A 20509-nucleotide genomic window follows, 5' to 3' on the forward strand; every position below is an offset into this window, starting at 1 on the left:
CCCTTCTCCTGTTCCCCCTTCTTCTCTTCCCACCTTCTCCTGTCCCGCCTTCTCCTGTTCCCCCCTTCTCTGGTTTCCTCCTTCTCCTGTTCGCCCTCCTTCTGTTTCCCCCTTCTCCTCTTCCCACCTTCTCCTGTCCCCGCTTCTCCTGTCCCCACTTCTCCTGTTCTTCCCCCTTCTCCTGTTCCCGCTTCTGTTCCTCCCCCTTCTCCTGTCTGCCCCTCCTCCCCCCCCATCTCTGCTCCTCCCCTTCCTATTCTTTTCCCTCTTCCCTTCCCCCTTTTCCTCTCAACTTACCCCTCTTCCTCCCTGTCCTTCTCCCTCTTCCCAGCCCATCGTATTGAGGCTGTACCTTGTGATGGGCACTTTGGGTAGCTCTCTGAGCTCATGTCACACCATCCCTGGGGAAGGGTACCCTATTGTACAGGTGGGTACACAGAAGAGAGGAGAGATGTCCCCACTACAGTGTGTTGGGAGCAGAATTTGGATCTGAGTCCAGCTCCCCCATCCCCTGCAGAAAGGATCTGGGCTCCTGTGGTGTCAGGGGGCAACCGCCTCTTCATAGCAAAGCTTCATTCGTTCAGTTCCTGGCTCTGGGCTGTTACCCCGTCTCTGAGGGTCAGAGAGATGAAGTCCCTTGCCTGAATTCAGATGGTTACAGAGTGGTGGTCCTGGTTCAGACCTACAGCTGTCTGTCTTGCCAGCAGCACTTCTCTCTTTGGGGTGATTTTCCCCCCAGAGGACACTGCAATGCCTGGAGACATTCTGGTTGTTATAACTGGTCTGGAGGGTGCTTCTGGCCTCTAGCATGTAGCTATCAGGGATGTGGCAAAACCTCCTACCATGCACAGGACAGCCCCCACCACAGAGAATTGTGTGGTCCCAAATGTCACCGGCCCTGCTCCGGGCCCCTCCCCAGCTGACCCTGTGTTCCTGCACCTAAGCCAGCAACAGACATACCTGCAGCAGCCGGCGTTGGGGCTACAGGTGAGCCTAGCCTAGGTCCTCGACCTCCCCATCTGTCTGCCACCTGGGCTTGGGCCTGGAAAAAAGGTGCACCAAGGGTCCCTGGCTTCAGCATTTTTTGTTTTCAGGTTGCATATCAGACTCCTTGTCTCCTGAAGTTCCTTGGGGCTTGGCTCCAGGCAGCCTCGCTGATCTAAGACTTCAGCAGCTGCCTCAGGACTCTGCATGGCCAAGGTCCCCTCTGCCCCATGTCACCAAGGTCATCGTGGTAGCAGTGGAAGCAGGGAAAGGAGAAGAGAGGGCCCTAAGAAAAACTCCAGTCCTGCTAGTTCCTGGAACTTGCCTAAGGCCAGGAAGAGTTGCTGCCATTGTGGGTTCTGTATATGGGATTTAGGGCTTTGGTTCAGGTGGTTTCTGCCAGGCTCTGGCCACATGCCAGCCTAGGCAGTGTTCTGGCAGTGCTGAGTGACACATCTCGGGCACGGAGAGGAGAACGCACCTGTCCCTGAACAGAGGGGAGGCTTGCTGGGGGCCAGCACTTGATCTACTGAGCCAGACACTCAGAGCCTGGGTTGCCCTCCTCACCCCCACCCCTGCCCCAACTCTGCCTCCTGCACATCTATATTTAAAAATGTTTACAGATAATAATGGTGTTCAGCCCCAAAATGCAGCCAGGAGCTTCCTGACAATGGCAGTGTGTGCCGGGTTGGAGGTTTGCTCAGGGAGCAGAGCTAGTCCCCAGGAGCAAGTGAGAGCGCCAGGGCTGTGTGGGGGCTCTTTGCCAATCTTGACCTTTCAGGGAGGTTTGAGAGAAAGACTCCAGAAGCCCGATGGGAGAGCAGGGGTTCTGGGGAAGATGAAGAAGCCCTTCGTCCAGGATCCCTCTGTGACCATAAGGTGAGTTGCTTTGCCCCACGTCTCTGGTGAGGCAGAGGGCAGGGACTGTGTTTAGGGACAGGCTTCTTAAAGACAAAGCGTTTGCAAATTCTAGCAGCAGCAGGGCCCTAGGAGAATGACTTTTTTTTTTTTTTTTTCTCGAATCAGATGACATTTGGAGTCTGGGGTGAGGGGTGGAGGCTGCCCCTCTTGGAGCCACAGATGGGTCATTTTTATGTGTCTAAGGGGTCAGACCAGGATCAGCCCTGGGTTTCTGCCACAGAGTCCAGAAAGAGCCACGAAGGTCTTTTGTTTGCATGTGAATGTTATTTTAACCTATTACTTCTGGGCTAAAGATAAAATTTTCACTCGGATGCCTTTTTGTCTCTAGATTGTAAGATCGTTTCCAGGAAATAATAGATTGTCATTGATGTGCATTTTGACTGCATGGTGTCCTATTCTTAAGCCAGGTTTTGTAAAAATTCAAAGTAGAGGAGGTTTCCCGCAGTGGAGGTTGATGCCTTCATTTACTGTCAGGAACATATGCTCCACTATCAGGAGTCATTGTCCTTCCGGGATCTCCACCACTGAACTCTGGGTAGGAGTGCGGGTGTGGGTGAGGGAGAGGGCACACTTGGCTTTTGTGTGGTTTTACATTTAGTGTCATTTGTGGACTTTTGGTTCTGAAAAATGGTTTGCAAGTACAGTTGGATATCTGGAGTTGGGGGCCCAAGAAGGAGACGGAGAAGTGAATTCTAAGTGTTAATATGGGTCATGGTTAAGTTCTTGGAAGCAACATTGCTTTCCAAAGGTGCCTGCTGTGTTTTTAAGCTGCAAGGTTTTATTTTATTTTTTGACCCAGTGGAAAATAGCAATTCAGGATCCCAAGGACTTCAGGAGAGGTTGTCTGAATGTTAAACCCCCTTCCCTGAAATGCTTGCTTTCTTTTTAGAGGACAGGAAATATGGGAAATTAAGAGTCCTTTTGTGGAGTGTGGTTTGCGCGTTGTTCTTTGAGGAGGAATTACGGAATTACGCGCATGCATAACGATGGTAACCACATACACAATCTAAGAATAACAAATGAGAAAAATCCATGGTGAGGTTCATTCAGAAATAATCAAGAGTATATTGTTTAACTAAGGAGAGGATCAGAGGAACGCAGTCCCGGAGCCACCATTTCGGCTGTCACCTAGGTGCAACTCTCAGCAGAAGTAAGCATTCCCACTAAGATGTTCTGCAAATTTACTGCTGTTTAATCTCACAACTTTTACACCACAAGCTGAAATAATAGGCCAGTATGAAAATGTGCTCTTTCTTGCCCATACATTTTCTTCCATTCCTGAGCCAAGCCCATAGGTAGCTTGGCAGTTTGCAATTCTCTGTCTACACGAAATAGATACAGATTTTTTTTTTCCTGTATGTTTTGGGTATTAACTCTTTGGTTGCCAAGCTGTTCAGCCCTGAGTCTATATTATACACCTTCAGGCTGTGGCTTACAGGGCTTCAACACGTCGTTGTTATATAATACAGTAGTTTTGCTTGTGGGGTGACTGTTCATATCGTGTATGCTCAGAAATTCTATTTTTAAAGTATAAAATACCACTCTTCAGAGCAGCCTGCTCACTCCTGCCTCCCCGGGAGCCACACGCTTTGCACCGTGGAGTTGTTGGCATGAAGGCACATGACATATGGACGGGAGCGCGGTCCTCCTGTCTAGGGCCGCTTAGGACCCGAGGAATGGCTGGAGGCAGTTTCTCTCCAGTCGTGAGGTTGATGATCCGGAGCTCTTGGTGCTGAGCCTCTGCTGCTATTTTTAGCTTCCTTTCTTCCTTGCATCTTGACATAATTCGACATGTCGCAGCTGAATCTCATCTATTTGCGGAGCTTACTGTGTTTTGTAATCTGTGTTTTGTGGGGCAGAAATATGCTCCTTGCTGGAGCATATTATATCGTTGTTATTCGGGGAAAGTTATGATACTATCAATTAACTTTAAAAGATGCAGAACACAATCGATCCTTTGATTTTCTTTCTACTGCTGATTTCCTGCCCGGGAGCACCTGAAGGGTAGGCACTGCTCCTCCTCCTGCTGGACCAGAAGGCAGCAAGCAGTGGTTCTTACATCTTGGGAACCTGTATCAGAAGCACCTGGAGGGGCTGTTGATTGACTGCAGCCCCACTGGCAGAGTTTCTAAGTTAGCAGGTCTGGGTGGCTGCGGCGGGGGGAGGTGAGGGGAAAGTAATTTGCATCTCTCACAAGTTCCCAGGTGATGCTGACGCCGGTCCAGCACTGCACTTTGAATCACAGATGGAGATCATGGCGGAGGGTTGGTAAATATTTAGGGGGTGGACGATGCCTACGTCCAGAGAGCCAATTTAAGAAATATACAGATGGTGGAGCAGGAGATTTTCAGTTGTTGTGTATCCTGTCCACGCGGTTGAAGATGGACTTGATTGAAAAAGAAATTAAAGTTGAAATAAAATTAGCTGACTGAGAGGATGGCTCCTGACAGTGTCCGATGCTGTGATGTTATTTAGGGAGGATGAAGCATCACGACTCAGACAACTTACTTTGAGATGGCCAACAGCACACACAGACATAAGTGAAGTGCATGTGCATGCACACACACGAAACTCAGCAAGATATTAATTGCTGGAACAATGGGTGTTCATACTTTTCTAAATTCATACTATTTCTATTTCTAATACTTTTCTGTATAATAAACATCATATTAACATGGTAAACACAATAATAGGGCTTAGGACAGCTTTTCTTGTGTGTGTGCGTGATAGTGAGTAAATCAAGATCACCCACATGTTCACAGCTGTGTTGCTCTGGGTGGCGTGGGCACTGGCACTATATTAGTCCATTTTCACACTGCTGATAAAGACATACCCAAGACTGGGTGATTTATAAAGAAAAAGAGGCTTCACATGAAGCCTCTGGGGAGCCCTCGCAATCATGGCAGAAGGTGAAAGGCACATCTTACGTGGCAGCAGACAAGAGAATGAGGACCAAGCGAAAGGGGTGTCCCCTTATAAAACCATCAGATCTCATGAGACTTACTCACTACCACAAGAATAGTATGAGGGAGACTGCCCCCGTGATTCCATTACCTCCTGCTGGGTCCCTCCCACAACACGTGGGAACTATGGGAGCTACAATTCAAGAAGGGATTTGGGTGGGGACAGAGCCAAACCATATCAGGCACACGCATTGCTTTTGGGAGTTCTCATTTCCTCCCATTCTCCCTGATCCTTTATCTCCTTGTTCTTTCCTCCTTTCCCTTCCCTTCTCTTTCACTCCCTCCTCCCTGGTTTCCCTCTCTTCTGCTCTCCCTCCCTCCTTCCTTCTTCCTATCCCCACCTCCTATCTTCTGGTGTTTCTGGGTCAGAGGACTCTGGTCCAGAAGGGTTCCGTGTGGGGATGTGTTGTGCTGAACCCCATTAACCTCAGTAGGGAAGGTACCAGGTTCAAGAGGCCAAAGAAGAGACCTGGAGCCAGCAAACAAGACATGCAGTTTTATTAGGGACTTACATGCAGGGGAGAGGGTCCAGTGGTGGCGGGATGGAGACAACTGTCTTAACGTACAGAAACGGTCCAGTGGTGGCAGGCTGGACAGGAGAACTGCTTTAATGTTCAGAAATGGTCCAGCGGCAGCAGATTGGACCACATATCCACCTTCCTACAGTCCGGTGGCAGCAGACAGGGCAAGAAAACCACAACTGCAACCGCCTGCAAACATCATGCATTGTATACAGCATTTTCACTTAGCACCCACCCCTAACAACCTCCACCTGGCAACCTTCGTGTAACCCAAGCATGTCCAACGCGAGGCCTGTGGGTCGCATGCAGCCCAGGATGGCTTTGAATGCGACCCAACACAAATTTGTAAACTTTCTTAAAGTGTTATGAGATTTTTTTTTTTTTTAGCTCATCAACTATCATTAGTGTTAGTGTGTTTTATGTATGGCCCAAGACAATTCTTCTTTTTCTAATGTGGCCCAAGGAAGCCAAAATATTGGACACCCCTGATAGTAACCCAAACCTCAGGGCCTCAATCCCCTGTATGGCGCGTGTTCCACAGGACAGGACGGAGGCTCAGATGTTCATCATAGATAGGAACAGATCTCTGGATGGGCCACTCCCGGATTCCCTAGTTTGGAACACACATTCAGGTGCATCTGTCATACAGTGTCATTCTAAGGGTGTGCTGAAAATATTGATGTCAGGTGTGTTTACCCTGCAGGATGCTGTGGCATCTGCCCAGGAAAAAGTTGAATTATGTGCCAGTTATCATTTTCCCGGGGTTTTCAGGCTGCTACCTTGTTTTTTAAATAAAGTTTTATTGGAACACACACCCATTTACTTACACACTTCTCTGGCTGTTTTCCAACAGAGTAGCTGAGGCAGAGACCATAGGTCCACACAACTGAAAATATTTACTTCTGGCCCGTTGCAGAAAAAGTTTGCCCATCCTAATTTGTTTCCGTGGGCTGGCTGTCTTGGAGATTCCACACATACACACATGTGCACGTGTGCATATATACATACTCATACTAAAGACGTGTAGCATGATATTAAGAATTATGGAGTCTAGAGTACATGTGATTGTTCATTATACTATTTTTTCTACTTTTTGACATGTCCAAAAAATTTGTAAAACATTTTGATGACTGTGGCAGTGCAGGGTCTCTAAAGGAATGCCACAGGGTTCCATCCCAGGTTCTGAGTCTTCAACATTTGCCTCACCCACTTGGCAGGTTAATAGAATGGGTAGATGACACAAATCAACAAAAGCATTAACAAAGCATCCCATATACTCAGGGGCCAAACAGATAACAGACTGTTAGGGAGGCTGAGACAACAGGAGGAGAAGTTTAATGTTCATAAGCTTCAGGTTTCCAGCTCAGATTTACAAACATCTTTGCCCAGGTCCTGCAGGGAGCAGACTTTGATAGAAATCAGGCCTCTGGGCTGGGCATGGTGGCTCACCCCTGTAATCTCAGCACTTTGGGAGGCCGAGGCGGGCGGATCATCTGAGGTCGGGAGTTTAAGACCAGCCTTATCAACATGGTGAAACCCTGTCTCTAGTAAAAATACAAAATTAGCTGCGAGTGGTGGCCCATGCCTTTAATCCCAGCTACTCGGGAGGCTGAGGCAGGAGAATCATTTGAACCCAGGGGGCAGAGGTTGCAGTGAGCAGAGATCACGCCATTGCACTCCAGCCTGGACAACAAGAGCGAAACTCCGTCTCAAAAAAAAAAGAAAAGAAAAAAAAAAAAGAAAAAAAAGAATCAGGCCTCTTGGCCAGACACGGTGGCTCATGCCTGTAATCCCAGCACTTTGGGAGACCAAGGCAGGCAGATCACTTGAGGCCAGGAGTTCGAGGCCAGCCTGGCCAACATGGCGAAACTCCATCTCTACTAAAAATACAAAAACTAGCTGGGTGTGGTGGCACGCACCTGTAGTCCCAGCTGCTCAAGAGGCTGAAGCAGGAGAATCGCTCAAACCCAGGAGGCAGAGGTTGCCGTGAGCCAAGATCATGGCACTGCACTCCAGCCTGGGCAACAGAGTCTCAAAAAAAGGAAAAGAAATCAGGCCTCTTAATGGAACCAAAGTCTGTGGGGTCCCTAGAGTGTGTGCAAACTGTTCCAGCTGCTGGAACATCAGTGTGCAAAGCCTCCTGGAGCTTGCATGCTAGTGGGGGAGGACAATGAATGGCACCTATAACCAGTAGGGGATCGTCCTGCATGTTAATAATAAGTGTTGTGGGAAATGAACAGGAGTGGTAGGGTGAGGGAAGAGAAGGTATAAATGTGGTGGGCGGTAGACAATTGAGTATTACGTGGAGTGTCAGGATTGGCATCATTACAGAAGTGACATTCGAGCAAAGCCGTGAAGGTGGTGAGGAAGTGAGCCATGTGGCTATCTGAGGCAAGAGCCTTCGGGGCAAAGAGAACCTTCAGTGAAGATGCCCTGAGTAAGAGCCTACCTGGTGGGTTCCAGGAACAGGGAGGAGGAGCCTGTGGTGGCTGGAGTCACATGAGATTGCTGGGGAGGGAGACGGGAGAGAAGTAGGGACACCGTAGGGAGGGGCCTCTGCCAGCCTTTGGGCTTTTGCTCTGAGTGTGATGGTGGGGGCGGGGGGCGGGGATTGGAGAGTTTGAGATTTAATTATGATTCATCAGATAACTTGAGAACTGACTAGTGCCCAGGGGGCTGACCAGCCTCGCAGTCATTGCTGCAATTCAGGTGAGAGATGATGCTAACTGGCCACAGTGAGGGTGTGGACATGGGCACTTCTAGAAGGTGGAACGATGCAGTTGGCTGAGGGAGCAGATGGGGAAACAGGGACAGTGGAGTTTCAAGGGAGGACTCTCAGGTTCTGTCCTGAGAACCAGAAGGATAGAGCGTTGGTCCTGGCCTATGAGGGGAAGGCCATGGTAGAGCAGGTTTCAGGGAGAGAGCAGTTCAATTTTGGCTACAGTGAATTTGGAGCATCTAGTTGACATCCGTGCAAAGATGACAAATTGGCAATTGGCTGCACAACTCTGTGCTTGGGAGAGAGGTTTGGGCTGGAGCTGTGCATTTGGGAGGCCGCAGCTGAGCAGAAGCTGAATGTGAGCTAATGCGCTCTCTCCCTAACTTAGTCATTTGTCTGCCACCTGTGGTCTAATTTGCCAAATACTTTCTTTTAAACCAGGTCTTTTTTTTTAAATTCAAAGTAATTTTAAAAGGATATCTCTATGTTGCACTTTTAAGTAGAAATCCAATATTGTTTACCTTTGATAAAAGGTAACCATAAAATAAAACAATGACAACAAAACAACATTTAGTTCAAGTTAGGCATAGACTCTCACTAAGGATTTCGAGCCAGAGGGTCCTCTGTATTATCCAAACACAGAGATCAGCAAGGGTCAGATGCCAGGGTCATCATAATGCCAAACTAACACTCTCCTCTTGAAGTTCTTGGAAGATGGGAGGGAAATTGACAAGAAATTAGCTTCTGTTGCTTTGTCCTGGGCCCATGAATCCCTTGAAGTCACCTTCTTACCCTCTTATGTGCCTGGCCCTTGGGGAGATGATGAGCTGAGCAGCCGTTATAGTGGATACAAGAAGGAAGCTTGGGGTCCAGCTTGACCCTCTGCTGGAGGTTGGGTTTGCTTTAGGACCATGTGTTTTCTGAAAGGCAAACTGCAATTTGCAAGAATGCATAGTGGGGGCAATGGCTATTTATTCTAGAACAGACTTGAGGGATGACAACCTTGAAAGAAAGGGTGGGATTTTTCCTGCATGGTTCTAGGATGTGGCCCTGCAGCCAGCTGGGAGGGATATAAAGGATACCAGGGTGTTGGTTTCACTTCCCTCTGGGCACAGGCTTTCTCTCTGAGAATTCTCATTAGGGCTCATATTTTTTAAATTAAGTAGTCTGCTCCTGAATAATATCTTTCTTTGGGGCTGTTTCTTTTTTCAGTTTATATGTTGGGGTCCCTTTTTGACATTACAGGCTTTCATCAAATGCCTGGTGAGCCAGGACTGACCTTGTTCCTTGCAGAATGAAGCAGCAAAGAGCTGGTGTGTGCTCACGGTCTGTTTCAGCTGGTGGGTTTTGCTTCAGGTTGCCCAGGCCTGGAGGTGGCCTTGGTGCTGAGGGGCCTTTGCAGAACCTTCTCTCTGTGGCTGGTCTGGAGACAGGCAAGGATACTCCTGTACTTTTTGCCTGGAGATGGGAGTTGTCCATGTTACCTGCAGTCTACCCTAGGATGATGGTGAGGGAGGGAGTCTGCTGTCCTAGGAAGCATGTAAACAGACTCAGGCTTCTCTCAGCACGAGAAGGGATTTTGGGTCTCTGAGGTCCTTCCTACTGTGAGTTTGCAGTTTCCCTCCACAACCTCATCCGCAGGAATCCAGAAGTGTCTGACGCCTTCCCTGGGCTGGGAGCCCCTGGAGAGGAGGATCTGCTGAGCTCTTATGACATCGTGCCCACAATTGCGCAGGCATTTGGGAGATGCTCTGAAAATGCCGGATGAAGGGCTCTGAGGATGAAAGAATCTGCTGCTGAACACACTGCTGGGCTCCAGGCTACTGAGCCTGACTCATTCCATGGCCCAGCATGTCCCGTGGCTCAGCATGTCCTGTGGCACAGCATGAGCTCAGCACGTCCCGTAGCTCAGCTCTCACTCCTTTGCTTCTGCAGGTCCCTTGGTCTGGCGTGTCCTCCCCACTCTTCCTGAGTTCTCTGAATTCTACTTGTGCCTCCAGGGCCCTCTTTTTCATGAAACCTTGACTCACCACCTCCACCTCTTTCCCCACTTCACCCACCTCTGGCTACTCTGCCACTGTCCTGCTCTTGGGGCCCTACACCCCACTCCTGCTGTGTCCCTGATTCTGCCCTGCAGTGCTGTGGCCCCCTTCCTGCCCAGCAGCTGGGAAGGCATCCTGAAATGCATATCAGACCTTGCCCTGTCCCTGCCTCCCATTGCCCCTGGACCACAGCCTCTGAGATCCTGCCTGCCTTCCTCATCTTGTCTTTCATTCCTGGGGAACAGTGGCCACATAGCCAGGTGGCTGGCAGCATGGACTTGGGAGACCCTACCAGCCTGGGTTTGAACCCTGGCTCTACCACATGCTTGCTTTGTGACTTGGTTCCTCATTTTCTCCATCTGTAAGATGGTGGTGGTGAAAGGACCTGCCTGGTAGGGTTGTTCTGAACATTGAGATATTCAAGTGCTGAGAATACCGCCCAGCACAAGGCTGGTGAATGCTCCAGGAGGGTTCACTGCCACCATTGCCATTTTCCTGTTGATCCTGGAGTTCCGGCCACTCTGGCCTCTGCTCACGTTGCTGGAACTCGTCAGACCATCTTCCACCTCAAGGTCATTGCCTCTGCCATGCCATCTCAGGACACTTGTCCCCTGCCTTACCATTTGGTCAGCCCATTATCTTTTGGGGCTCAGGTTGAATGTCACCTGCTGAGAGCAGCCCTCCCTGACCGTCCTTTTAGAGTGGCTTCTGCACCTCACTTTCCCCATCACGGTCTGGCCTGATAGTGTCTGCTGGTGGGTTCTGCTTCACCCAACCAGAACTTGCCCATCATGAGGGGGCAGCCTTGCCTGTTGTCCCCTGCACTGCATCAACACTGCCTGGACCAGAGGCCCTTGGTAACTGCCAGTTGGCTGAATGAATGCAGGAATGAGGCATGAATAATGCAAAGATGCTGAACCATGATATGAGGGACTCTTTCATTCATGTGGCATGGGGGTGAGCTCCACCACATACCTAACTTTTCCTATGTGAGGGTTTTCCTTCTGAATTTATAAGGTGCCCACCTTAAAGACAGGAATTCAGCTCATATCTTTTAATAGACCCTGAAAGGTATCCAAGTCCTAGGACACAGCATTTTGTTGGTTATTGAGTGAGACTGAAAGGGAATGAGAAGAGTGGCCAAGAGCATGGAGCTGGGGCCTAACTGCACACATGTGGTCTTGGCCCCTAGTATTTATTAGTCAAGTGTCCTTGGCCAACTTCATTTTATGCCACACAATACCTCAGTTTCCTCAACTATACAATGGGAGTAATAATAATACCTTTTCTAGAGTTAGAGGGAGGATTAAATAACTCAATTATGTTTAAAGTCCTGGAACAGTGCCAGCGCCCACCACATTACATTTTTGCGTAAATGTGAACTGCCTTGATGATGGTGATGATGATGGTGGTGATTGTGATGATGGTGGTGATGATGATGATGGTGATTGTGATGATGGTGGTGATGATGATGGTGATTGTGGTGATGGTGGTGATTGTGATCATGGTGATGATGATGGTGGTGATTTTGATGATGGTGATGATGATGATGGTGATGGTGATGATAGTGGTGATTGTGATGATGGTGGTGATAGTGGTGATGATGGTGATAGTGGTGATGATGATCATGGTGGTGATGGTGATGGTGGTGATGATGGTGGTGATGGTGGTGCTAGTGGTGATGATGGTGGTGGTGGTGATGATGGTGGTGATTGTGATGATGGTGGTGATGGTGGTGATACTGGTGATTATGGTGGTGCTAGTGATGATGATGGTGGTGGTGGTGATGATGATGGTAGTGGTGATGATGGTGGTGATTGTGATGATGGTGGTGATAGTGGTGATGATGGTGGTGATAGTGGTGATGATGGTGATAGTGGTGATGATGATCATGGTGGTAATGGTGATGATGATGGTGGTGGTGATGATGGTGGTGATTGTGATGATGGTCGTGATAGTGGTGATGATGGTGGTTATAGTGATGATGATGATCGTGGTGGTGATGGTGATGATGATGGTGGTGGTGATTGTGATGGTGGTGATTGTGGTGATGAGGGTGATGTTGTTACCTTGTAGTAGATTTCAAAAAGTGGAATAGAATGGAATTAAAGAGAACACTACTGAGTTAATAAGAAGAAAGGTAGGGCACAAGAAGTGTTTGCTAGCAAATGGAAAAATCCAGCTTATTCCAGTATCAGTTGAATGCAGCAGACTCATGAACTTTACCGAAACCAAAATTTACTGAAGCTGATGAGAGGATCATGATTTCCCAGAGTGTGGACTGAAGCCTCCAGGAGGTGTCAGAGATGATTTTGGAGTAGTGCTTTTCACACCCTCTGTAAAATAGGGCCCATTTAAAAAATTTTCAATCTGTTGCAAACTGATAATTTCATTAATGTGTAGAGAAACATTTTCACACTTCACCCCTAAGAGAAGAAGGTTTGTGGACTAGTACCTGGAACAGATACTTATCTTGTAGCTGCCAGCAAGAAACACTTTCCAGATGGGCACTGTAGCAGGACACTGCTAGGACACGCTTTGAGTAGCGCTGTTTCAGAAGAAAATCACATCACGTGGGGCTTTGAATTTCACAGAATCCTGTGGTCTGCTGGATGTTCCCCTGTGAATTATCTTTCAGTTGTGTGGTTGTATATGAAGGAGAAAGTTGTAGTTTGTGGCTCATGTGTCACTGACTGGTGATATTGGATGATTTCTCTTTTCTAACAAGCAGAGAGCAGCCTCAGGCGCAGAACCCTTGATGGACACAGTGTCTTGCCAGAATGGAATTACACTGACTTGTTTCCATTGCAATTTATTTTGTGGCCACTTAATATTTTTGGATATTTATTCTGATTTTCCTATTAGAACCAAGATGTAAAGTTTCTTTAATAGATTATTTAGGTGCAAAAAGTGAGTTGCCTTAAAACATTATGTACATTATCATGCAGCTACGTGTGCGTATATGACAAATATCATGAAAGTGGTATAAGGCAAATTTGTAGAGGACTCTAGTGGAAGGCAGGATAGAGGAGTGAGAATAGACCAAATGGATGTTTGGGGTCATTTGGGACCATGTAAGCCCCTCCCCTTTATCCCGGGTGGACTAGCATTAAGGATATCCTCTTCTTCATCCCAAACATCTGCTTTATGGGAAACCACAGGACCATATTGTTGGTAGTACTGGAAAAGCCTAGTTGGCTTTATCTTCCGGATTCTGAGAATGGTGTCAGTGATCATGTTTCTCTCTTCACTGGGGTTGCTAGGAAGTCCAGCATCCAATATCAGTTCCAACCTCCAATCCCTGCACAGAACCCTACAGTATGTTTTGTGTATTGAAGCCATGGAATCATGTATTTTTCCTCCTTCATTTACTTTCTCCCTGGCCTTTTTTTGATTTTGTCTTGTTTTTCTTAACTGCAGTTTCATTTCTGTAAGCTGTCTTACATCATTGTCTGGAACACAGTGGGGGTAATTCATAAATGCTGAATAAATAAATAATGACGAAACTTTTTCCTCAAACTGCGAGATTAGGGCCACTCCATTGTTAGAGTTATTTTAATGTGATCGGGACAAAGAGGCCAAGAGTGTTGTAGGAAGTAAGCTTTGTTCTCGCGGGCTCGGGCTGGGCGATGCTGTGGTTGTTGGGAACGCTAATTTCTGTTATTTGGTGGTGCTCATATCTCAGGCCTCTGTTTGAGAAACAACATAGATTCCTCCAAGGCACATATTTGCATCCTGTGTGGGCCGAGGTGCCTGGCTTCATTTTTTCTCCAGATACCCACACTATCTCATGGGTATTTTTAAATGCGTGTCTTAAGAGCCAACTTCTCTGCTGTGTGCAGGCTTTTCATGATGCCAGGAGAGTTGCCATGTGGATTTGCAGGGGCTGAGGGCAGAAACAAGGCACGGGCAGCATCAGCTCAGTGGGTAGGACCCACTGTCCTTTCAGCCCTTGGTGGGGTGGCCTTGGAGGAAGGGTCATTCTCCAAGCGGGGCAGAACTCAGTTCCAGGTTGGCCAGAAGGCCAAATGGATTGTGGGGTAGGTCTGAGGTCGGGTAGTGGGGTGAACCAGAAGCGGGAAGATGGTGTGTCAAACGTAGAGTGGGACAGAGATGGCAGGGGCTGGGGAGTTGTTGAGTCCTGCGTTTTTTCACACTTGTATGGGGATCTTGAGGAGTTTTGTAGAGGTGCCGCAGGGTCTGCCTGTTGAGGAGCAAACCAAGCTGACCGGGTTACAGGTGCCATCCACTGTCCCCTCCCATCTGATCGGTTTGGATACTAGGATGTTGCGTGGATTCGCCTGGAGTCCAGACATAGCCAGTGAAACAATTTTGAACCACCTACAGTAGTCCAGCCCCTCATTTGGCACTAAAGGAAACTGAGACCTTGCCAGGGATCCCAAAGTGGTAATCCCTCATCCTCTTGCAAAGTTCCAGGGGAGGGCACCACCCTCCACCTAGCTACTGAAGCCAGAAACCTGGGCATTCACCTGCCCCTTCCATTTTCCTCCTCATCCCCATCCCTGCCACATCCCTGAATCCTGGCATCTCCAGCCTTCAGCACCTCTCCAATTCATCTGCTTCTCATTATCCCCAGCCACACCACGAAGGTCCAGGCCCCCCTTCTCTCTGCACTGGGAGGATATAGATGCATCCTGAGCCTTCCAGCTTCCTCTATTAGGCCCATCTAATTGGGTTTCTGCTGGGCAATGGGAGTGATCATTTGAAACTTCAAATCTCATTATGACAGGCTGCACTCCTTCCTCCACGTTCCCATCTTGTTTCAGATCTTTCAGTGGTTGCTCATGGCTTGTAAAATCAAACAAAACAAAACACCCAAATTCCTCACCAAGCCCCATCCTGCACCTCTGGCCTTATGATGGCATGATTCTTTGAGTCTGGGGACCTGGACACATGGTCTGAGCTGTGCTAGAACTCTAACCCACACTGCCCCCTGCCATGCACAAACACAGATGTTTGCTGGCTGACTCCAGCTCACCCTCCCATCCTAGCCTCAGCATCATTTCTGCAGGAAGGCCCCTTCCAATTTCACCAGGGTCCATCACGTCATCCTTCCTGATGCCCTTTGGCATTCTGGGCTAATCCTTCAGGGCCCTCAGACCCCATCCCCACTGTCTTAGTTGTCTGGCTTGCTCTGTCTCTTCCCCCACCGGGTTGTCAGCTTCCTGAGAGCCAAAGTCACATTTAGCATTAGCCTGCGTCCCCGGCCTTCAGCGCGGTGCTTCTTTGGGCACAGGAGGTGTATGCAGAATGGAAGGAGACTTTAGTTTTGTGGGGAGACTGTATCATTGAGAAGTGATTTCATGCTCCAAAGCAGGAAATATCTTCCTTCTCCTCCTCCTCTTCCTCCTAGGAAATTCTTCCTCCTTACTGGGTGGATGAAGCATCTCATGGTGGAATAGTTTCAGATCCAGGGTTCCCAGGAAAGGGATCCACCTCGAGTTCACCATCCCCTTCTCTTTCCTCGGAGGTCTCTGGTGCTTAAGCTACTAATAATGAACATTTAACTAATGAGTTGCTACCTGTTCATATTACAAAAGCCTCCCTGCCAATGGCCACGAGAGACATTCCTGGGATCAAATCAGATTAGATTTATGGAGCTTCCTGCATCACAGGGTAACACAGCATTGAGGGCCATGACAGCATCCCAATATGCAGGACTGGGAGGGCTTTTTTACAGGGCTTGACGTATGAACTGGATGATTCTAGAAGAAATGAAAGAAGCAAGGACCAGGTCTATCTGATACTATCAAGAAAGAGGCCTCCCACTATAGGATATCTCAGTGGTCTTTGTTCAGGAGGTTGGAGGAACTAGTTGAGGCTGGGTAAGAGCAGGATCCCTGCATGTGGAGGGGACGTCAGTCACATTTGTAGCTTCTATATGGCCTCAGGTGTCGTGGTGGTGACCTTGGCTCTCCTGTCAGAAGCTTCCTCTGATTGTCAACAGGGGTGATTTTATTTTACTCTTTATGCTTTCATCTTTTGTATTTAAAACTTTGATCAGACTAGAATTTCTTTTGATATAAAATGTGAGGGATAGAGCCAACCTACTTTTCTATTTTAGATTGCCATCAATTGTCCCAACTCCATTTATTGAATGATAGTTGCTTTTCTCTGATTTTCTTGCCTCCTTTATAAATATATTAAATTCCATACAATTTTGTGTCTATTTTTGGACTTTTCGTTTTGTCCCATTGAATTCTGTCTATCCTTGCAACAAAACCACATTGTTTTAATTATTATCACTATATTATATGTTTTCATAACAGAAGTCTCTTTCCCTCATACCTTATTCCTCTTGCAGCTTTTTCTACTTCTTGTTTATTTTTTATATAAATTTTATCTTATTTCCTATATGTCTTTTAAATATCTGATAACTTTATCAGGATTTTAGTTGTGTAAGAAATATAGAATTTTAATCCTGGAAGGATGCAGAGGAGGTTTCTAACTCTCTCATTTTCTGGAGAGGATATGATTTTATCAAAGTGATGCTGTGAGTTTATGGCAGTGAGAAACCAGGGAATCCCCAACCCTGAACCCCCCTCCAGATCCACTCGCCCCACCAAGCATCCAGCTTTTGACCCTGCATGTTTTTAGGTACCCAGAAAGAACTTAATATTTAGCTTAGCGGACTGCTACGATTTAAATCTGACCTTTAGAATCCAAGCAGCTCCTTCTGCTATGTTGCTTTTAGAAGAAAGGACAAAGCTCAGGAATTCAACCTTTACTTCCATTTATCTCTTAGCCTTCCGAGATAGGCTGCAATGTAGCCAACACCACTCCTTTGTCTCCATGGTCAAAGTTGGAAGGAAGTTCTTTCAGAGGGGTTGGCTTCATTGATCTTGTGGGGAGAACCTTACAAGTCCCCAGGGCACGGTGTTTGATAAGGAAGTGAGTGGTGTGAAATCCAGTCTCAAGAACAAAAGCCCTACAAGCCTATACCCAACAGGGCCACTGGCCTAGAATGGTAATAAATAGAATTGGGTGACAACCCTGAAGGTCACCGGTGGTTCAGCTCCGGAGGTGTCCTTGTTTGTACTCACTTTGAGTTACCATCAACTTATAAATAGTCTCAGGCCAATTGCCCAGTGATGATTTTGGCTGTCCCTTGCCAGGGCCTGGGCTTGTGGTTTGGTTGTGAGTCTGTCATGGTCTCTGTGACCTCAGAGGAGGAGGAAGGAAGATGATGATGGATGCTTCTGGTGATGCAAACAATGAACATTTTTGGACAATGTGCCCGATACCATTCTCTGTACTCTCCATGAGTTAACCCTTCAGTCCTCAAACAACGCTTTGAGGCAGGTGAGGAAACTGAGCACTAAAAAGGTGAATGCAGAGCCAGTGTGAGCACAGAGAGCCTGGTGCCCTGCTAGACCTTGCCTCCTCTTGGCTAGAGCTCTATGGCAATATTTGGAACAAGGGAGCCTTGGTTAAAATATCAACTCCATCCCTTATGACCTTGGGCAACTTATGAATCTCCACATCTGTATTTTTGCCTTTTAACTAGAATAATGTATGTCAATTATAGGGTGTTAGGATTAAATGAGAAAATGTATATAAAACCTTTAGGACATTGTCTGGCACTGGGTAAGTACTCAATGATAAAAGGTAATGGTTTTTATAACTTGTTTAATGTTTCTAAGCCTTAGGTTTTTCACTTATAAAATGAAAGCATCATTATATATGGTGTGTGGCTGTCTTCTCTTTTGGTTTGGTTTGGTTTGAGAATTTGTTGGGTTCACGTCACCGTCATGACCACCTGTATGACCTTGAGCAGATTCCTTAACCCCTATAGCTGGAGTTGCCTCCACTCTAAAGTGGGGGTCCTGATAGTGGTTGGCTCAGGGTTGTGTGATGATCAAATGAGAGATGCTTAGAGAATAAGCATCGGCGTCTGACACGGACATCCTTATCCTCTGAGATCCTGTGACTTGTTGCACCTATGTGCTTGACTTAGCCCACAATCCATCCCTGTCTCTCTTCTCTTCTCTTTGTTCTGGGAATCTTTAAAAACACTTGTTGAGCTTGGGGTCGGTTTTGGAATCATCACCTACTTTTAGGGTAGTCTGTTTCATCTGGGGTAAACATTAGGTTTCTAAGACATTGGGACAGTGCTGTTTGACTTCACATCTATTCATGTGCTCTCACTGAACTCTGTGAATATGATGTTTTCATTCTCCCAACTATCAGAAATAACAAAGAACCGTTTATACAGACTCAATAGGCTCTTAGGGGAGGCACCAGCCCTGTCTGTAGCTTCACTGCTTCTGAGACTGAGATGGTACCTGGTGTATCAGTTACCTATTTCTGGCAACAAATTATTCCAGAATTTAGCTTGTGATTTTGTTGACAATTAGGCTGGGCTTAGCTGGGTGGTTCTTCTGGTCTTGGCTGGACCCCCGCATGCATCTGTATTCAACTGCAGGCTGGGTATAACACTGTCTGATTTTGGTGTCAGCTGGAATAACTGGGGTGACTCAACTCCGTTCTGTACTCTTCATCTTGGGCCTGTTCACATGGTGGAGGCAGAACCCCAGGCAAGAGGGAAATGTGCAAAGCCCCATTAGTCCTAGGCTCAAATCAGGCCCACCATCTCTTCTACCTGCAATTGGCAACATAAGTCCCAGTCCAGCCCAGATTCAAAGGAAGGGGGCACACATCTTCTCTTGATGGGAAGAACAGAGTTCACTGCAAAGGGACCTAGTCTGGGGAGATGAAGAAATGTGGCCATTTTTGCAGTTTGCCTCGCTGACCATATAGAGGCTGACTGGCCCTGTATTTTGTGTCATATATGACTTTATAGAAATGTGTCTCCCAGCTGAACTTTGCAGAGATGCAGACTCTATCTGTCTTTCTGTTGTGGGCTGTTTACCTTGTCATGAAAAGGCTAGAAGTTCCTGAAATGAGCGTCCTTTTCAATCCTTCAGGTGAGAGGCTCGTCAGGGACCCACAGACCATTGTTTTGGCTTCTGTCTCCCTCTGCTTGTCACACATGGATCACATACACAGGTGGAAGTGAACTTGTTTGCTTCTCTTCCCAAACTGTAAGCTCCATGAAGACAGGAATCTCCTTGACTCACTATTATATCGTTGGCACCTAGTAGGTCACCACAAATATAGGATGAAAGAAAGTGGAAAGGCAGGAAGGGAGTGAGTGAGTTATGAAGTTAGATATTTAAATAGGAAGGAAATGAGAGAAAGCCTGGATGGAAGAAGGAAAGAAAGATACTGGAGGTAAAGGTTGGAAAAGAAAGAGGTGAAAAAATAGAAGGAATTTAAGTTATTCTTCAACAAGCTAGGTTTGGGGCAAGGCACTGGCCTTTGTGAACCTCACTGACTGCGTCTGTATGATGGAGTAATAGTAGCACCTACCTGGCTTGTAATGAAATAATACATAGAAGCTTTTAGAATAGTGCCCACCACTGATGGCTGCTCTAGTTGTTATTCTAGTTGCAGCTGATGAAGGCACTGGGACCCTCAGCATGGAAGACACAGCAGCAGGGACGGGGGAAATGCTGTGGGTCCAAGGAGATTGTGCAAGTGCTCAGAGGAACATGGAGAGAAAGAAGCAGCCCAGTGATTGCTGGGTGCTCTGCCATTCAGTGCTTCTTCTAGGCATAGCTTTGAGCAGCAATTGGCCAGGTTTCCAGAAACTTCAGAACAAGTGGACTATGAACTCTCTGTAAGCTAGATGCTGTAATATGCATTTTCATAACTCCCCCAAGGATGTGGACAGGTGAAAATAAACTCGCAGTCACACAAAATCCCACCACCCAGAGATTAATCTGGTTGACATCCTGGCTGAGTTTATTACCATAATTTTTCCTATGGGTACCTACATAAATACAGAAACTGTAGACAAAATTGGAATTGTACCACTGATATGGTTTGGATTTGTGTCCTCATCCTATTCTCATGTCAAATTGTAATCCCTGGTGTTGGAGGAGGGACCTGGTGGGAGGCGATTGGATTCTGGGGGTGGATTTCCCCTTGCTGTTCTCATGATAGTGAATGTGTTCTTATGAGATCTGGGTAGCACCTCCCGGTTTGTTCTCTTCCTCCTTCTCCGGCTATGTCATGTGAGATGTGCCTGCTTCCCCTTTAGCTTCTGCCACAATTATAAGTTTCCTGAGGTCTCTATAGTCATGCTTCCTGCACAGCCTGTGGAACTGTGAGTTAACTAAACCTTTTTGTCTTTATAAATTACCCAGTCTCAGGTAATTCTTTATAGCAATCCAAGAATGGACTAATACAACCACTTACACTGTATCTTGGGTTTTTAAAATTCACATTATTATTATTATTATTATTATTATTATTATTTTTTTTTTTTTTTTT

At 47.0% G+C, this 20509-nt stretch overlaps 1 protein-coding gene across 4 annotated transcripts in view; it reads left to right on the plus strand.

The window, feature by feature from the left end:
- PHACTR3 (phosphatase and actin regulator 3) overlaps positions 1-20509 on the plus strand; it is a 275267-nt gene that overhangs the window by 97510 nt on the left and 157248 nt on the right. The window contains exon 1 of one of the 4 annotated variants that reach the window (XM_023231976.2): positions 1757-1863. The exons of the other annotated variants lie outside the window; for them this stretch is intronic. The gene's annotated coding sequence lies outside the window, so the exon portion shown is untranslated. Of the gene's footprint in view, positions 1-1756; positions 1864-20509 lie in introns of those variants that run through there. 4 annotated transcript variants of the gene reach the window in all.

This window comes from Piliocolobus tephrosceles, chromosome 20, assembly GCF_002776525.5.
Source record: "Piliocolobus tephrosceles isolate RC106 chromosome 20, ASM277652v3, whole genome shotgun sequence".
Taxonomy (NCBI): domain Eukaryota; kingdom Metazoa; phylum Chordata; class Mammalia; order Primates; family Cercopithecidae; genus Piliocolobus; species Piliocolobus tephrosceles.